At 48.2% G+C, this 17,541-nt stretch overlaps 1 long non-coding RNA gene across 1 annotated transcript; it reads left to right on the top strand.

Annotated features, from left to right (window-relative positions):
- The first annotated feature begins 200 nt into the window (after positions 1-200).
- On the top strand, positions 201-6,020 carry LOC143824878 (uncharacterized). Its single transcript, XR_013226901.1, has 3 exons — positions 201-274; positions 862-985; positions 5,967-6,020. It is a non-coding gene; the product is annotated as an uncharacterized LOC143824878 (long non-coding RNA).
- Positions 6,021-17,541: the final 11,521 nt, after the last annotated feature.

Here is a 17,541-nt window from a genome sequence, read left to right as displayed (position 1 = left end):
TTCTTCTTCTTCTTCTTCTTCTTCTTCTTCTTCTTCTTCTTCTTCTAATTCTAATTCTAATTCTAATTCTAATTCTAATTCTTCTTCTAATTCTAATTCTAATTCTAATTCTAATTCTTCTTTGGGTCTGTATCAAAAGAAGTATAATGTCTAGAACGTATGAGGTCGCTTTAGTCTGCTCTGGTTAGACCTCACTTCAATTTTGTTTTGGGCTTTACAACTGAAGAATGATGTAGACAAGCTGGAGTGTGTCCGGAGGAGGGCAACAAAAATGGTGAGGGGCTTGACCAAGATGCATGAGGAAAGGTTGAGGGAGCTTGGTTTGCTTGGCCTAGAGAGAAGATGACTAAGAGGTGATATGATCACCACACTCAGAAGAAGTTCTTGACAGTTGGAGTGGTTCCTCAGTGGAACAGGCTTCCTTCTCCTCCTTTGGAAGTTTTAAAGCAGAGGCTAGAGCTGAATCTGCACACAGCTTTTTCTGCTTTTGGTCCTGCTGAATTCAGATTGATTTGAACCCGAGTTTTGTACCCCCCCCCCACTTGAAACAGAAACCAATCTGCACAAGGCTGCGAGTGGGTAAGCAGGTGGGAAACCGAGATGAATGGAGATTAGGACACCTGATTTCATCCTCCATAATTAAAACTGCCTCCCATGCTGATCTCTCTGCCTCTCCTACCTCACGGGGGCTGAATCTGCGGGCGGGCGAGCATTGGGGGCAGGCATTTGTGGGGGATCTGAGATGAGCAGAGATGAGACAGTAGCAATCTCTCACAGAATGAGGCAAATCTCTGCTGCGAGAACTGTGGATTCTGGAGCACATTCACCTTAAACATTTTTTTTTTTTAATCTTGCAACCAGGAACTAGGAATTCTTTGAACCGATACCCAGCCAATCAGGGACAGACTGCCTTGTTACAGCGTTGGAGCCACGAGGTAGCAACAAGTTGTTTCAGGGAAAGCAGACAACTACACGCTTACTGATGGTGATTTTTCAAATATTGAGGGTTATACCCAGTCCAGGATATTGCAAGGGAAAGGTAGGGTCACTCCGGATCCATCATACTTGTTGCAGATGAAAAATTTAAATTGCCCAAAATCAAAAAGGAAATCACATTCAGTGTAAACGGTAGGGATTGAATTGACCTGGGATTGGAATAAAAATTCAGTGCAGGTTCAGCCTAGATAGTCATCTGAAAGAAATGCTGATTTTATGAATTTAGGCAGATTGTGAGTGGGTGGGCAGGAAGGGATATGCAAGTGCTTGTCTCTTGTGGCCGTCCTTGCATAGCCAGGGAATTGCTGATCACCACTGTGGGGTGGGACGTGAATTTCCTCTAGGGAGGTGAATTTCCTCCAGGCCAGGCTGGATTCTCGAGATCTTTGGTGGAGGAATCACTTGGGCATGAAATTGGGGTCATCATTAGTGGGCAGGTAGTTGTGAGTTCCTGCATTGTGCAGGCGGTTGGACTAGATGACCCTGGAGGTCCCTCCAAACTCTATGATTCTAGGTCAGGAACTTCTAGATATTTTTCAAATAGTCTCCTCTGTGTCAGATTGCCTCATTTGGAGCCTTCCTGCACCTTTGAACTCCCTTCCTTCCTGCTTGCCTCCTGAACAGACTAAGAGTCTGAAGACAACAGAACTGTTAGGCCGGACTCTCTCTTTCCTTTCTACATAAAGTTGTTTCTCTTCACAATCAAACTGTTTCATTCTTTTCCGCAGCCTGGTTCTCTACCTCTCTTTGCATATCTAAATGCTGCCAACAGTTCCTTGTCCTTCCACACCTGCTTCCCGCTCAGCTCCATCTTTTGATACAGCTTCTAAATCCAGCAGTTGGGCTGCGGAGTTACGGGGACATTTTTTTAAATTCAAGGGGTTAACATTTTTAGGGTGGCCATTTAGTATAGTGACTGAGCTGACAATTGCCTGGAGCTGCATTTCATTAAAAACAAGCAACGGAAGGAAAACTTGGGGGATTCCATCACTGACCTTTCATCCGTCTAGCACAGGGGTAGTGAAACTGCGGCCCTCCAGATGTCCATGGACTACAATTCCCAGAAGCCCCTGCCAGCATTCGCTGGCAGGGACTTCTGGGAATTGTGGTCCATGGACATCTGGAGGGCCGCAGTTTCACTACCCCTGTAGCACTTTTTAATCCCATCCTGTCTCAGGCAAAGGTCTTTCACCTCACCTGCTGCCTGGTCCTTTTAACTGGGGATGTCGGGGATTGAACCGGGGATCTCCTGCATGCCAATGCCAAGAAGATGCTCTGCCATTAAGCCACGGCCCCTCTGAGGGCTGTGGCATCTGGCAGCACCACCTGTCTTATGAAGGTCCATCTACATACCCATCACGCTGCTCTCATGTCTTGAGGGGAACAACACAAGGACTGTGTCGCCTGCAAGGAGGGAGGTTCCAGCCTTCCAGCTGATGCACGCTGACACTTTTCATTGTGACCACAGCCCACAGGCAGGAGCCTCCTCCTCCTCCTCCTATGTGATCCTCGAATCTTCAAACTGCCCCAGGAAACTAGCATGGCTTTCTCCCCTGGGGAGGTGAGGAGTGGCTTCAGAACAGAGAAAAGGGAATCCTTCTTTGCAATATGGAATTTGCTGCCAGATGTAGTGATGGCCACCAGCATAGACAGCTTTAAAAGGGGATTAGAGAGTTCATGGAGGACAGTTCTATCAGTGTCAACTAGCCTCAGTGACTAAAGAGTACATCAGGGGTAGTCAAACTGCGGCCCTCCAGATGTCCATGGACTACAATTCCCATGTCCCATGGACTACCATTCCCATGTCACATGGACTACAATTCCCATGAGCAAACGCTGGCAGGGGCTCATGGGATTTGTAGTCCATGGACATCTGGAGGGCCACAGTTTGACTACCCCTGCTCTACATCCAGAAGCAGTATGCCTCTGAATCCCAGGGCCCAGAGGTCTCAGTCTCTAGGCCCTGTGGCTGGCCCTCCAAAAGAACTAGCTGCCCCCTGGGTGAGATGGGGTGCTGGGCTAGGTGGACCCTCCCTGGTCTGACCCTGCAGGGCTCTTCTGATCTAGGGAAGGCCTCGGCCTCTCTGCCCTGTTTTTGGCCCTCCCAGAAGAACTGGTTGTCCCCTGTGTGGGATGGGAGGCCGGACTAGAAGGGCTTTTCTGATGTTGCTGATGCAGGTTCATAGGGAAGGTTTTCTACATGCCCTCCTCGTGGTCGATCCCTGTCTGGCAAGTGGTAGCCAGCTTGCCTCAGTCAGGTGCCATGTGAACTTGGCAATCAGTCCCAGGTGGTAACTGGGCTGCCACAAGCTGCCATTCCCAAGCCGTTATTTGGGCATCCCCACATGGAGACAGGTGCAGGATCCACCCGCACTTCCACCACTCGATTACCAGGAATGTGTTGGGTGTGCATCTGTCGAAAGAAGAAGAGGATGGGGGGTGGGGGTGGGGAGGGGAAATCCCAGCGGTAGATTTGCAGGAACCTTTTGGAGAGTTAAAAATATGCCTCCCTGAGCTGCGACAATTTCCATACATTTTTAACCTCAGGGATTTACTTAGCACATTAAGTTGAAGGCTCAAAGGCCCAAAGCTATCACTTACTCCAGTTCCTCCCTCCTCCCTCCCTCCCTCCACATATTTTATCATCTGACTTTCTGGTTTTAAATTCATGTTATGGCAAATAATAGATGGTAATGCGTCCCCCCCCACCTCATATTAATGGCTTTTTGTCTGACAGAACTTGTGCAAGAGAGAATGATTTAGTGACACCCTTTGCCTCCCTCCCGTCCGCCTTCCCCATGGCAGGCAACAAAGTAAAGTCAGACGAGTGAGAGAGATAAAGGGGGGGAAAAAGGAATAAACCAGATTTCTCTCACTGCCATTTTTTTTAAAACCACATTTTGGGGTAGTTTATTGTTCAGGTTAAGGTGATAAGAAAAGTCTTGTAGGAACAAATCAACGGAGAGGGATTTCTGTATACCTGAGTTATGCACACACACGAAAGTCTTTGTGAAAAGGACCACGAAGGCTGGTCCCAAAGGGAACTATACAGTTGGAGAGTGCTCTAGGACAGGGGGAGTCAACCTGTGGTCCTCCAGATGTCCATGGACTACAATTCCCATGAGCCCCTGCCAGCGAATGCTGGCAGGGGCTCATGGGAATTGTAGTCCATAGACATCTGGAGGACCACAGGTTGACTACCCCTGCTCTAGGAGATACCCGAAACTGAGAGTCATTCACTGGACTAACAAGAACCTGGCTGGGGCATACACAAGGGGAAGATTCCTCCTAATCATTTATCTCTGATTCCCCCCCTCCCTTGTTCTTGGGCTTCCAACTTGTATAAAGAACCTGCATAAGGAAAAGTTCTTTCTACAAGTTCAGCATGAAGCCTGATGTAAAATAAAGGTAGGCAAAATCATGAAACCTCAGCTCACTTTGGCTACATCCTGCAATCCAACACAATGGAGCAAGCAATTGTGCTAGGATTGGTCAGTGGTAAAAGGAAGCCAGGCCGACAAAGAACGTGGGGGTGAGATACGATCAAAATGGACACTGGCCAGAAGTGGTGCAAGAGAGGAAATCGTGGCGACAGTTGAGCCATGAGATCGCCCAGAGTCGGATTCGACTGAAGCACCAGAACAAAGTTTGAGTCCAGGGACGCCTTGAAGACACACAAGGGCACACAAACCTCTTCAGATATTTTGAAACAAACTTCCTCAGCCCTTCTCTATAGGTAGAGGGAGGGAAGGAGGGTCAGTTGCCAGAAAGGGCTAGTCAGAGTCGAGGGGTGATAAGTACAGCTGAAGTTGGATTAAAGCAGTTGGTAGCAAATTAGCATTCAGATAATAAACGAGTTACCAACAAATGTGAGTTTGAGTCCAGGGCCTCCTTTCAGAACAACAAAGTTTAATTTGGGGCATAAGGTTTCATGGGCACATTTGAAAAACCAGCTGGTGTCGTGGTTAAGAGTGGCAGCCTCTAATCGGGAGGACTGGGGTTGATTCCCCACTCCTCCTCCACGTGCCGCCTGCTGGGTGACCCTAGGCCAGTCCCAATTCTTTCAGAGCTCTCTCAGCCTCCCCTCCCTCACAGGGTGTCTGTGGTGGGGAGAGGAAGGGAAGGCAATTGGAAGCTGCTTTGAGACTCCTTCGGGTAGAGAAAAGCGGCATCTAAGAACCAACTCTTCTTCTTCTTCAGTAATCTCCGGGCTCTTTCAGCCTCACCTCCCTCACAGGGTGTCTGTTGTAGGGAGAGGAAAGGGAAGGCAAATGTAAGCCGCTTTGAGACTCCTTTGGGTAGAGAAAAGTGGCATCTAAGAACCAACTCTTCTTCTTCTTCAGTAATCTCCGGGCTCTTTCAGCCTCCCCTCCCTCACAGGGTGTCTGTTGTGGGGAGAGGAAGGGAAGGCGATTGGAAGCCGCTTTGAGACTCCTTCGGGTAGAGAAAAGCAGCACAGAAGAACCAATTCTTCTTCTTCAGTAATCTCAGGGCTCTGTCAGCCTCCCCTCCCTCACAGGGTGTCTGTTGTGGGGAAAGGAAGGGAAGGCGATTGGAAGCTGCTTTGAGACTCCTTCGGGTAGAGAAAAGCAGCACAGAAGAACCAATTCTTCTTCTTCAGTAATCTCAGGGCTCTCTCAGCCTCACCCTCCCTCACAGGGTGTCTGTTGTGGGGAAAGGAAGGGAAGGCGATTGGAAGCTGCTTTGAGACTCCTTCGGGTAGAGAAAAACGGCATCTAAGAACCAACTCTTCTTCTTCTTCAGTAATCTCCGGGCTCTTTCAGCCTCACCTCCCTCACAGGGTGTCTGTGGTGGGGAAAGGAAGGGAAGGCGATTGGAAGCTGCTTGGAGACTCCTTCAGATAGTAAAAAAATAGGGTTCCAACCCCTCCCTCCCAATAGTTTCTTCTCAGGTACATGTACACGTACACAAAAATTTATACCTAGAACGAAACTTTGTTGGTCTTAAAGGTGCCAGGGGACTTCGACTTGCTTCAAACCATCACAGCTCCCCACCTGAACTGACAAAGAAGAATAATTAGCACATCATTACTTCCTGCTCCTGACATTTTATAAAAGGCATGATCCTTGGCTACCCAAGGGAAGCCATTTCTCATCTGAGGTCTGGGGCACCTTGTGTTTCCTGCTTCTCCTCCTCTAAAGATGCTGGTGGAATCTGGATGACTGACTGAGTTCAAGAAAGCAAATGATCAGAGCAAACCCCCATTGGTACTGGTTCTGCCTTTGCCACCTCAGTTAACACACAGCTTGTGATAAGATATGGAGGCAAAGAGACAGACAGGGCTAAATTAAGTCCACGGTGACGGCTGGTACGAAACAAACAGTGAGAAACAAACAGACAAGGACACTGGTTGCTTTTGTTGGGCCAGAGGGAGAATGGTGCCGGGCCATTGCAGGAAGCTCCCGTCAACCTGAGAAAGAGTCAAAACAAAACAGGACCAGAACAGAATTAGGACCTGGAAGCCAAACCCCACCATGCCATGAAACTTTCCTGGGTGCTCTTCAGCCAGTTCTCACAGGGTTGTTCGTAGAATAGGAGAATGTTGCAAGCTGCTGCAGGGGTGTAAGTGCCCGGCGTGAGGACAATACGCACTCCCCCCGTGCTTAGCAATCATGACACAAGGTTTTGTTTGCTGCAGCAGAAGCAGAAGATTGCAAAAGAATATTTTAGACCTCTCAACATTTATTTTAGACCTTTCAAAGTTTAAATGAAAAACAGTCTCATCGGAACTTGTAATTCTTCTCAAAAATTAAAATGCTTTAAATTTGCCTCGAGTGCTTTTGATCGTTGTTGACATCACTAATAAACTATTGACTGCCAAATGCTATACAGTATTGCATGTCATTTCTTGAATATTGTCAGAATTGTTATGTGCTGATTGTGGTACACAAGAGAGCATTGCCTGCCAAACACTGGATACTGCTGCATGTCAGTGCAGCTAAGTCAGATTTTAAGTACTATCACATGCCAGCTGCCACACGCAATGAACTCGAACTTTTTGATGTCAGAGCCCTCCATCGTATCACTGTGCAAAATCATGAAAAAGATGTACAGCCTGCTTCCCCCATGTCATCTGCCTCAGCTTTTCCTTTGCAAATGGAAAGAGGTGGCAGAGTTTGCCCATAATCATCCCCCTCCTTTCTCACAAGAAGAAATCCAATTTTCTGTAAGTTGAGGCAGCAATGAAAAATAAAGGAAAGCAAAGGAATTTGGGGGGTGGGTGGGGGGGGGGAGACAGAAAGCCGCTCAACTCTTTGCATCAAATACTGTCAAACCTGAATGCTATCAGGCGTTGTCTACCCCATGCTAAGCACTCCGGCAGAGCAGACTGTTTCCGCACTAGCAATATCGTTTGGATTTGCATTTTTAAAGGGTCGACTCTGTTGTCTGTTTCCACACTAAAATTTGCTTTTTCAGGCCCAGTCCTGATTTGCACCCTCACTTGCCTGCAAAAAGGAATCTCCAGAAAACCAGATCTTTTCAAGCGGGGTCTTATTCGGGGCTGCCCAAAGTGAAAATGCATGCAGTCGGGGTTTTACCTGTGCCTGCCATTTTGAGTACGTAGTTTGGAAAGGCCTCTTTCTTTGTCTGCCTTCTGCCCCTCCTTTCATCCTCCTTCCTCCAGTCCAAAAAATCTTCCTTTTTTTTTTTAAAAAAAAGAGGGTGATCGCTTTACAACGTGGTTTCTAAGTTTTGAAAAAAGCAGTCTTGCAGTCTTACATAGCAGTGTTATAATGTTATAACTCTTTCCTTCGGGGCGGAAGGGGGAGACGATCAAGGGCACAGAATGGTGGGGTTAAGGGGTACAACAACAAAAAAAAGGTGCAAGCAGGGACCATTTTGCAAAAAACACATTTTTTGAAAAGGGGAAGGGAGCAAAGCATGATGGGAGGCTGCCTCCGTCAGAATTAGTGTGTTGTGAATTTCAGCCTGGGAAATAAGAGGAGGAAAGCTCAAATACAGAAAGGCTAGAGTCGACTTGCAGTATCCAGAAATCCAAAGTGAGGCTCAAACATGGTATGTCTCCTAATGTGGAAACGGTCTCCGTTACCAAACCAGTGCAACAGTAAATGCTTTTGCATGCCGACAACCGCATGGCGGTTAGAGTCAGACTGGGACCCCCAGGGCTGGTTCCCTGCTCTGCCATGGTGATTTGCCACGACCAGTCACATCCTCTCAGCCTAAACGCCTTCACAGGGCTGTTGTGAGGATAGAACAGAGGCAAATAGCTTTGGTTCTCACCGGGGAAGGAGGAAGGAAGGGAGGTATTAAGGAAGTCAAGAAATAATCTGAAGAGCCCTTCTAAGTGAAGTCTGAACCGCTGAAATCAATCCTCCAAGAGGCAGCGTGGCAGAACAGGGCTAGGAAGCAGGAAACCTGAGTGCCCCTCGGCCGCTGGGGCTGAAACACACAAGCCTAAAAATCCCCACTCCAAGGGGCCCAGCTCCCGGCATTCCTGCCCTGAGTCTGCCCTGCCCAGGAAGTCCCTGCTGCAACTTATATTCCTGAGCGGGCAGGGACTGATTTGGATCAGGACTGTGGCGTGTGAGGAGAGCGTTCGAACAATTCAATACTTGAAGAATGGTTTAGGCTTGGGCCTTTCTCCTGCATGGTTTCCTACCCAGAAACAGCCTCTGAGGAGCTGCCATTCATATCAGTACGGGACCAATGTGTTTCCACAGTGGGGTCAACAGCAGCTCCCTGGCATGGTTTCAGGGTGGGAAAACAATGTGTGGGCAGGCAGGTGAGTCTTAAACACCCCCATCGAGGTCCTAATGCAACCAGGACTTCCGCATACCCAGTAACTGGATAATAATCAAAGTATTGGGAGTGACATTCATGGAGCTCCCAGCGACTCTGCTGGTTTGGTCCTCAGTCAACGGATGGCCTAGGACAATCACTCTCTTTCTCAGCCTCAGCTACCTCAGGGGTAGTCAACCTGTGGTCCTCCAGATGTCCATGGACTACAATTCCCCTGAGCCCCTGCCAGCATTTGCTGATGTCCATGGAAATCTGGAGGACCTGAACTACCTCACAGGCAAGGACAAGGCAGAAGCAGATGGAAAGCACTCTATTTGAGGTGAGTTGGCTCCTTATTTTTCTGGCTTCCTTTCCTTCCATTGTAGATCTCACCATCCTCCTCCTCATCCACGTGGGCAAAGGTAAGAACATCTCTCTGTGTCCAGAGGGAATCGCCTGTCAACCACAAGCCCCACCAAGGAAGGGCCAGGCCATGCTGGGGGAATGAAGGAGAGCCACAAGGAGCATGCCAAAGACCTGCGTGCGGCTCCTGAGCTGCTGAGGATCACAGAGCTAGCTCAACACTTATTTGCCACAACTTTTCCAATTTTAATTTTAAAAACAACAACATGAAAAACTATTTGGGACTGGTGTTGGAGATATTTCATGAGTGCCAGAAGAGCCAGCCTATCAGCACTCTGTACCACAGAAGAAGAAGAAGAAGAAGAAGAAGAAGAAGAAGAAGAAGAAGAAGAAGAAGAAGAAGAAGAAGAAGAAGAGTTGGTTCTTATATGCCGCTTTTCCCTACCCGAAGGAGGCTCAAAGTGGCTTACAATCGCCTTCCCTTTCCTCTCCCCACAACATTCACCTTGTGGGGTGGGTGAGGCTGAGAGAGCCCTGATATTCTTGCTCGGTCAGAACAGTTTTCTCAGTGCCATGGCGAGCCCAAGGTCACCCAGCTGGCTGCATGTGGGGGAGCGCAGAATTGAACCTGGCATACCTGATTAGAAGTCTGCACTCCTAACCACTACACCAAACTCCTAACCACTACACCAAACAGGAATAAACATCTTTGAAAGGGGATGCTTTGAAAGCATGGATGCTTTTGTTCGCAGCATCATGGACGGCCACACGTAGGACCGTCACTGTGGAGGAGCACCATGCACTGAGCCAAAGCAGAGCCATGGGACTTAACGCTCAGCGCCGGGATTCAGCCCTGGATCACACAGAGGAACAATAAGGCTGTGGGGCATACCTGTGGCCTTCGCTGGAGCCAGCCCCGACATCTCTGACTGCAGGGAGCAAGGCTTCCCCCGGTCGCAGGGCAAGGCTTCCCAGGAGGCTGACATCTCAGGCAGGCCTCTTAGCAGAAAAACTCGGAGGCCGCCCGATGCGTGATCGACTCCACCATTGTGATCACTAATCCCATTCATCCAAATGACAAGAGAACACCTTCAGCCTCCCTGACGCCGCAGTGGCGTTCCGATATCTCTGCCCCCGGCGCAGAATGCGGGCCGGCTGTTTGAGCCCCGGCATGCGGCTTTACATAATAAAAATCAATAGCATGTTAATTCAAAAATAAATCTTTTATGTACACCTGCTAGAGAGATTATGCCTGCATCTGTAGATGAAAACACGTGGGAAGGTCAATTCCCCCCCCCACACACACTTTCTGCAGAAGACCCTGTCCAAGTAAACCAGGAGTAATCAAACTGCGGCCCTCCAGATGTCCATGGACTACAATTCCCAGGAGCCCCCTGCCAGCATTTGCTGGCAGGGGCTCATGGGAATTGTAGTCCATGGACATCTGGAGGGCCGCAGTTTGACTACCCCTGAACAGAGAAAAGTCAGTCTTCCACCCTTGGGGGAAAAAAGGCCACAATATTTGAAGAAAGGTTTAGTGCTTGGGCAGCGGTGTTTGGGAAAGATGGTTTGGGGACAGTGGTTTGGAAAAATCAAAGAATCCCAGATTAACAGTTGGTTGGATTTTTTTTGTGTTATAAAGAAACAAATTCAGGCCATCATCTTTGACACTCCTGCTCATCAGATGGGCAACTTCTAACATCCTAGACATATACAGCAATCCTAAATGGGTCTGGAACAGAGGAGATGGTTTTTTAATATCATGCTTTTCACTACCCAAAGAAGTCCTAAAGTGGCTTACAAACACCTTTTAGCTTCCTGTCCCCACAACATACACCCTGTGATTCCGGCTGGGGCTGAGAGAGCTCTGTGAGAACTGCTCCATGAGAACAGCTTTAAGAGACCTGTGACTGGCCAGAGGTCAATCAGCTGGCTGCATGTGGCATAAGGGGAAAATCAAACCGGGTTCTCCAGATTAGAGGCCACTGCTCTTAACCACTGCACCACCCTGGCTCTCTCTCTACTCATGATTCTACTTATGGCTAGTTCTTAGGATTGCCCAGATATGGACTTCACAACCAGCTTCTGCTTGTTTGAGACAGGCACGCTGCTGTGATTATTCATTTGGATGTTGAGAAGAAGAAGAAGAAGAAGAAGAAGAAGAAGAAGAAGAAGAGTTGGTTCTTAGATGCCGCTTTTCTCTACCTGAAGGAGTCTCAAAGAGGCTTACATTCGCCTTCCCTTTCCTCTCACCACAACAGAAACCTTGTGAGGGAGGTGAGGCTGAGAGAGCCCTGAGATTCCTGCTTGGTCAGAACAGCTTTATCAGTGCCGTGGTGAGCTCAAGGTCACCCAGCTGGTTGCATGTGGCAGAGCGCAGAATCAAATCCGGCATGTCGGATTAGAAGCCCGCACTCCTAAGCATTACACCAAATTGGCTCTCAGTTTATACTCAGCTTTCACCACAGTGCCAACTCGAGGCCACAAAGTTGTGTCAAAGTGGGGATTCTAAGTGGAGACTGCCAGCTCCTCATTGGGCACCCCAACCACTGCACCATGCTGCCCTCGCTGCTTTGCTTATGTGTGCAGCACAAGGGAGAGTTTCACGGTTTTGGAAGCCTTGAATCAGACTCCAATTTGTGTCCCGCTGGAGGCAGTTTCATTTCTGCCAGTGAGGATTTTAGACTGGGGTTAACCACCAATTTAGAAAAGGCATGACTCCACTTTTCTCCCAAACAAAGCCAGGCGGTGGGATGGCGACAGAGCTCCCTGCGTGATGGACAGACTCTCCATCCAAGGGAATCAAGTGGTGGTGACATTGACTTGAACGTTGTTTTGCTTCTCTGTTTGTGTGGATCAAATCCAGCAAGGGAATCAAACACACTATTTTCTGCTGGCCTCATGCCCAGGGCCCCCTCCCATCCCACGTGGGCATCTCCGCAACCTTTTGTTCTGTGATATATTAATTGATGCACACTGGACATTTATATGCAGCAGATATAGACAAATATGCAAAATATGTATAAAAATATGTATAAAACACAAATAGATATTATTAAGTGCATGTTAAGTAATTTAAAACATCAAAACATATGAATCACAGTCTGTGCAGAATTGCACACACACTCTCAGGGGATGCATGTGGCATGACCACAGACCAAGCATGTTTCAACCCAGAGGGGCTTAATCAGTGGTCAAATAAGCTCCATGCCCACATAAAATAGGGTATAGTGATAAGGCCTGGTCGATGTCAGAAGAATCATGAGGCACGAAGCTTCCTACAATTCGAAGACTGCCAGATGTGGAGCTCACAGTCAGAACTCAAAGGAACCAGGAGCCAGCCTTGTGTCCAGGGCCAAGGCTCAATCCTGAGTGTGCATCTTCATGTCTAAACCAAATCTCTTTCTTTTGGTTTCACACGAGGGTTTCATTTTATTGGTCCGGATATTCTGCTCAGTGTTTAGAGCTTTTCCAGAGCCATGGAAAATTCAAGTCTGCCCAGAGGCCTGATGGTTTCTGTGAAGACTTCAATGCAGGGGTAGTCAAACTGTGGCCCTCCAGATGTCCATGGACTACAATTCCCAGGAGCCCCCTGCCAGCGTTCGCTGGCAGGGGGCTCCTGGGAATTGTAGTCCATGGACATCTGGAGGGCCGCAGTTTGACTACCCCTGCTTCAATGCTCCCTTCCTTATGGCTATCGGTACAGGAGACAATAATCTGGCACCACCTAACTACATTTCACTGTAGCACATTTTTCATTTCAGGTTTACTTTTACGTCGTGAATGGTCCGCCTCTTCCAAACCATGTCTGCGAGTACATTTAGACACCATGGGGGGCAATCTCAAGCAAAGTTAATCTCTGTGATATCAGCCATGAGGTCACCAGGCCTACCCTGTGACATCAGTGAAGCCCATCTATGCATTTCAGGTTTTGGGAAGCCAGCCCGCGCCCCCTCCCATGCACAGTATTTTGAAGTGTTGACTATGCCAGCTGGTGTTGCACAATGGCTAATGGACTGACAGTGCAATTCTCACGAGAGTTATACCCTTTGGAATCCACGGAAACCCCTGGATTGAGAAACCCTTGAGTTTCAAAGACAGGGCGGAATATAAATACCCAAACAAACAAATATATCAATTTGGGGGTGGACCCCGGGGGAGGGTGGAGTTTGGAGGGGGAGCTAAGCATGTTATAATGCTACAGCAGAGGTAGTCAAACTGCGGCCCTCCAGATGTCCATGGACTACAATTCCCATGAACCCCTGCTGGCGAATGCTGGCAGGGGCTCATGGGAATTGCAGTCCATGGACATCTGGAAGGCTGCAGTTTGACTACCCCTGTGCTACAGAGTCCGTCTTCGAAAGCCGACATCTCCCCAGGGGAACTGATCTTGATAATGTGGAGATCAATCGGAATAGCAGGGGAACTCCAGATATATGATCACATTACCTTCATTTAAAAATTAATTGAAGACCCATATTGCAATGTTTCTGCAATATTTTGGACCCCGTTCCCTACTGTTCTCTCCCCGTTAAGGCATCCTGATAGAACTTGTGCCGGAGAAATTAATTTTCCTTCTTTCCGATTCAGATCTGTATGTCTCTCCTTGGCACATTTCTCCTTGGCAGCCAAGAAAATACAGGCCAGAGCTGTGTCTAACAACGGACCTGTTTTAACAGTAACTTGTGAAGGGGTTTGCGCATTCTCAGTAAGATCCTTTTATCTTATTACATTGTTGCTTTTGCTGGAGTTGTGTGCGCCCTTCTGTGCCTCTTAATTGCAATGGTTGACCTTATACAATAAATGTTCTGCTTGCTAGCAATGCTGCACACCTCATTCCTGAGGGCCTGAGCAGAAAATGTGTCATGCCTCCGTGAATACAGGGCACAGCCCAGCTGCCAGTCAGCACTGGAATATTCATGGCTTTCAACAGGAGAACGAAGCCCTTGTCCAACTCCTTTTCCAAAAAGCACTTGGCAGCAATTGTGCCTAACTTCTCCAGCCAGGGGAATCACGTCTGGCATCCCAGAACTGCACCCACAGAAGCAAGGCTCAAAGGAACCAGAAATGGAACCCCCTTTTACCAAAATAGTGTCTCATTTTATCCATTTGTAACCAATCCAGATGATAAACAATTAACACAGCTTCTCTGGGTTAAAAAAATACTTGCAGAGAATAAAGGCAGGAGTAGCTTCCTTGTGTGTGTGATAAAATGGAAGGACATACCAGAAAAACATACAAAACTGACCTCTGACTCCAAGCCAGATGGGTATGACAAACATTAGAGTCTTCATAGAGGGAAGCAAGGAGAAGCCCTTCCAGCTCTCTGAAACCTGAATAGCACAAACTCATTTATATGCAACTATTCACGTGTGCAGTAAATTCCAATTAGTTTTACAGAGATCTGCTTAACATTTAGGGGAAAGGAAGCTCACCATTTCTGCAGTATCAGTGCAGGAGGTTTGGACAGGATGGCATTTTTTTTTTAAGCTCACACCAAGTTAATTATATTTTGCAGATTTGGAAAGCGGGGGGGGGGGGAGGGAGCAGAAGAACTCCACCTTCCTTCCTTGAGGCAAAGCTAACAGTGCAATGGGCTTTATTTGTGTTTTCATCATCACATTCAATTTTGCATGTGTTATGCCTCTGGCCAATGCTCAGGGTAGTCAAACTGCGGCCCTCCAGATGTCCATGGACTACAATTCCCAGGAGGCCCTGCCAGCGAATGCTGGCAGGGCCTTCTGGGAATTGTAGTCCATGGACATCTGGAGGGCCGCACTTCCAGTGTGCTTTTGCAGCTGGATTTTCGTGTGTGTGAAACAGGAAAATCTACTTCTGCAGTGCATGGAAAGTGCATTATAGAATGGGAAGGGCTGCCAGGCCTATGACTTTCCCAGAGCCCTAAACTTGACCCAAGAACTAACTGGTGTGACAAGACAAGGGGAATAACACCCATGATAAACCTGCTGGAGCCAGACCATCGGAGGCTAACCATAGTATTAAAGCATAAGCTTCTGTCGATTGGGGCGCCCTTTATCAGATTCTGCTAGCAGATCCTCACTAGGCAGGCATCTTTCTACGTCTACAAAGGGTCAAAGGGCCATGCACTGCAGAAAATAAAAGACTGAGATGTAATTATGTTTTTAAAAATCCCCACACCCACAACTGTAATCAAGGAAAGTACACAGACCATTCCCCATTTTTTATGCAGATATTTATAGCCTGCTTTTTTCCTCAAATGGGACCTGAAGCAGTTTACCACATAATTCATCCTTCCTCTGCTGTATCCTCACAACAACAAGCCTGTCTGGTAGGTTCATCTGAGAGCAAGGAGGACTTTGACCGATTCCGCACGGAGGCGTAAAACTTGCAAATGCACGGTTGGAAGCTGCGCATTTGCAAGCTTCCTGATGGGAGATCCCTCCTGCGTTCTCCTGTGGCCTCTTCATGGCTTTTTACCTCCCGACAAGGCAGCAAAGGAAAACAACGCAAACTTCTCCCCCTGCTCTTTGGCTTGTCAGTACCACAAACTAGGGTTGTGTGGCAGCATCCGAATTGGCCATTCCAGGCTGACCCAACCAGCACCGCTATGTGGGGAGAGAGGGGAGGTGCAGGCAACGGTGCGTAACTCGTCACACACATGCAGGCGCGGAACTCCACGCCTGCGTGTGTGTGCCGTGTTATGCACTGGCACCGGCGCCTCCCCCCCCCCCCCGGGCAGCGTGGCACTGGTTGCGTCAGACTGGAACGGCCGATTCGGACTCTGCCGCGCACAACCCTACCACAAACCATCAATCCCAGCACAGCAGTTGTATTGGGAACTCAAACTTCCTCCCCCCCCCGAGCTCTGAAATTAATTTTTCCCTAAAAGTGCACTTCCGTGTTGCTATGGCGAAATACCACAACAATGAAACATTTCCTCCTCTTTTTGGGATTCTTCATGTAATGGTCTCTATTTATGTTTGGATAGAATTGTGATAGGCTGGCCATGGTAACTGGACACCGATGAGTGATTGTGTGTCCATAGTATGGTTTAAAAATGAAGAGCACGGATGCCTAGCTGATCGGGAGAGGGCTGTTTCATCACCCCCCCATCTTTCCCTGTTCATACCCCACCACCAGAAAACACAAATGGGAATGTGTTTTGGCTGCCTAACCCCAAAATGACCATGTACAGTGAGGAGAACCTTTTATTTTTACATGGGGAATGTAGCTTTGCAGTTCTGCAGCAATGTGGACCACTCCAGTTTTTTTAAAAAAGTAACAATCACAATGTGGAAATGGAGAGGGAGGTTGGGTGCAAGGGTGGGCGAAATGCTGCCCATCATACAGATCACTGGGCGCCAAGAAGAGGGAAATCGGGGTTTGGTGATTTCCCTCATCACAGAGAAAATTTGACTAAAACTCGTGCCAGCCACTTGAGGTCTCCAGGTTGTGGCCAACGTCACATGGAAGCAGCACTACAACCAGAGAGCAATGAGAGGCTGTCCCGGGGGCAAATTCCTCATGCGGAATCGGTCACCCAGCCAGTATCCATGGCAGAGTGAAGATTTGAACCAAGGTCTCCCAAAACGAATCCAACAGTCAAACCGCTACAGCAACTGACAAGCTTATAAATGGTGTTTTTGCTACAATGTCCATGCAATGAAATATAGGCATGAAGCCTGCAGTTTAAGCACAGGTACATCTGGGAATCCCTGCAAAATTTGGAGATGTTGTGAATTTGATCAAACGGATGCAGTAGTACTACGCAAACCAAGAAGCCATTGTACACATACCATTTGCTGACACTAGTTTAAAATGGAGAAATGAGTGTGCCAAGCTGTATCTTTCCCCCTTCCTGTTTAACTTGTATGATATCATTCTGAGAATCAAACCCTGGAATTAGGATTGGAGGAAGGAATATAAATAATCTTTGGTATGTTGATGATACGACCCTCCTGTAAGAAACAAAGGAAGGCCTAAAACAGCTGATCCTGCTGGCTCCTGACCCCACTCCTGAATCTGGTCTGTGTTTTGGCTTTCTCCCTGGCTTTCGATCCCAGCTCAGTTTGACTCGACTCCCCTCTCCGCTTGCTGTGAACTCTGTTCCCTTTGGCTCTTGACCTCCCGGACTGGACTCTGACTCTGCTTAGATCTCTGCCTCAGCACAGCCACCTGGCCAAGTAGGTGCAACCCAGCAGGGCACCACATGAGGACGGCTGGCAGCGACTCTTCAAAGTGGGCGAGGACACTAGAAGATGACAGCAGGCGCTTGACAGTGGCGAAGGTGGACTGCTGAGTCAGGCCCCAGGGAGCCTTCTTGTTCAAAAGGCTCTATGACTGTAGGATTGTTCGGCAGGAATGAACGATAAACATTCAGCAAGCTGAAGAAGCCCTGGAGGTTGTCCTTTGATTTCAGTGGGGGCACCTGCTGGATGG

This window comes from Paroedura picta, chromosome 15 (genome assembly GCF_049243985.1).
Source record: "Paroedura picta isolate Pp20150507F chromosome 15, Ppicta_v3.0, whole genome shotgun sequence".
NCBI classification, from domain to species: Eukaryota; Metazoa; Chordata; class Lepidosauria; order Squamata; family Gekkonidae; genus Paroedura; species Paroedura picta.
Note: the sequence above shows the minus strand (reverse complement) of the source record. Positions and strands in the feature narration are given on the sequence as shown.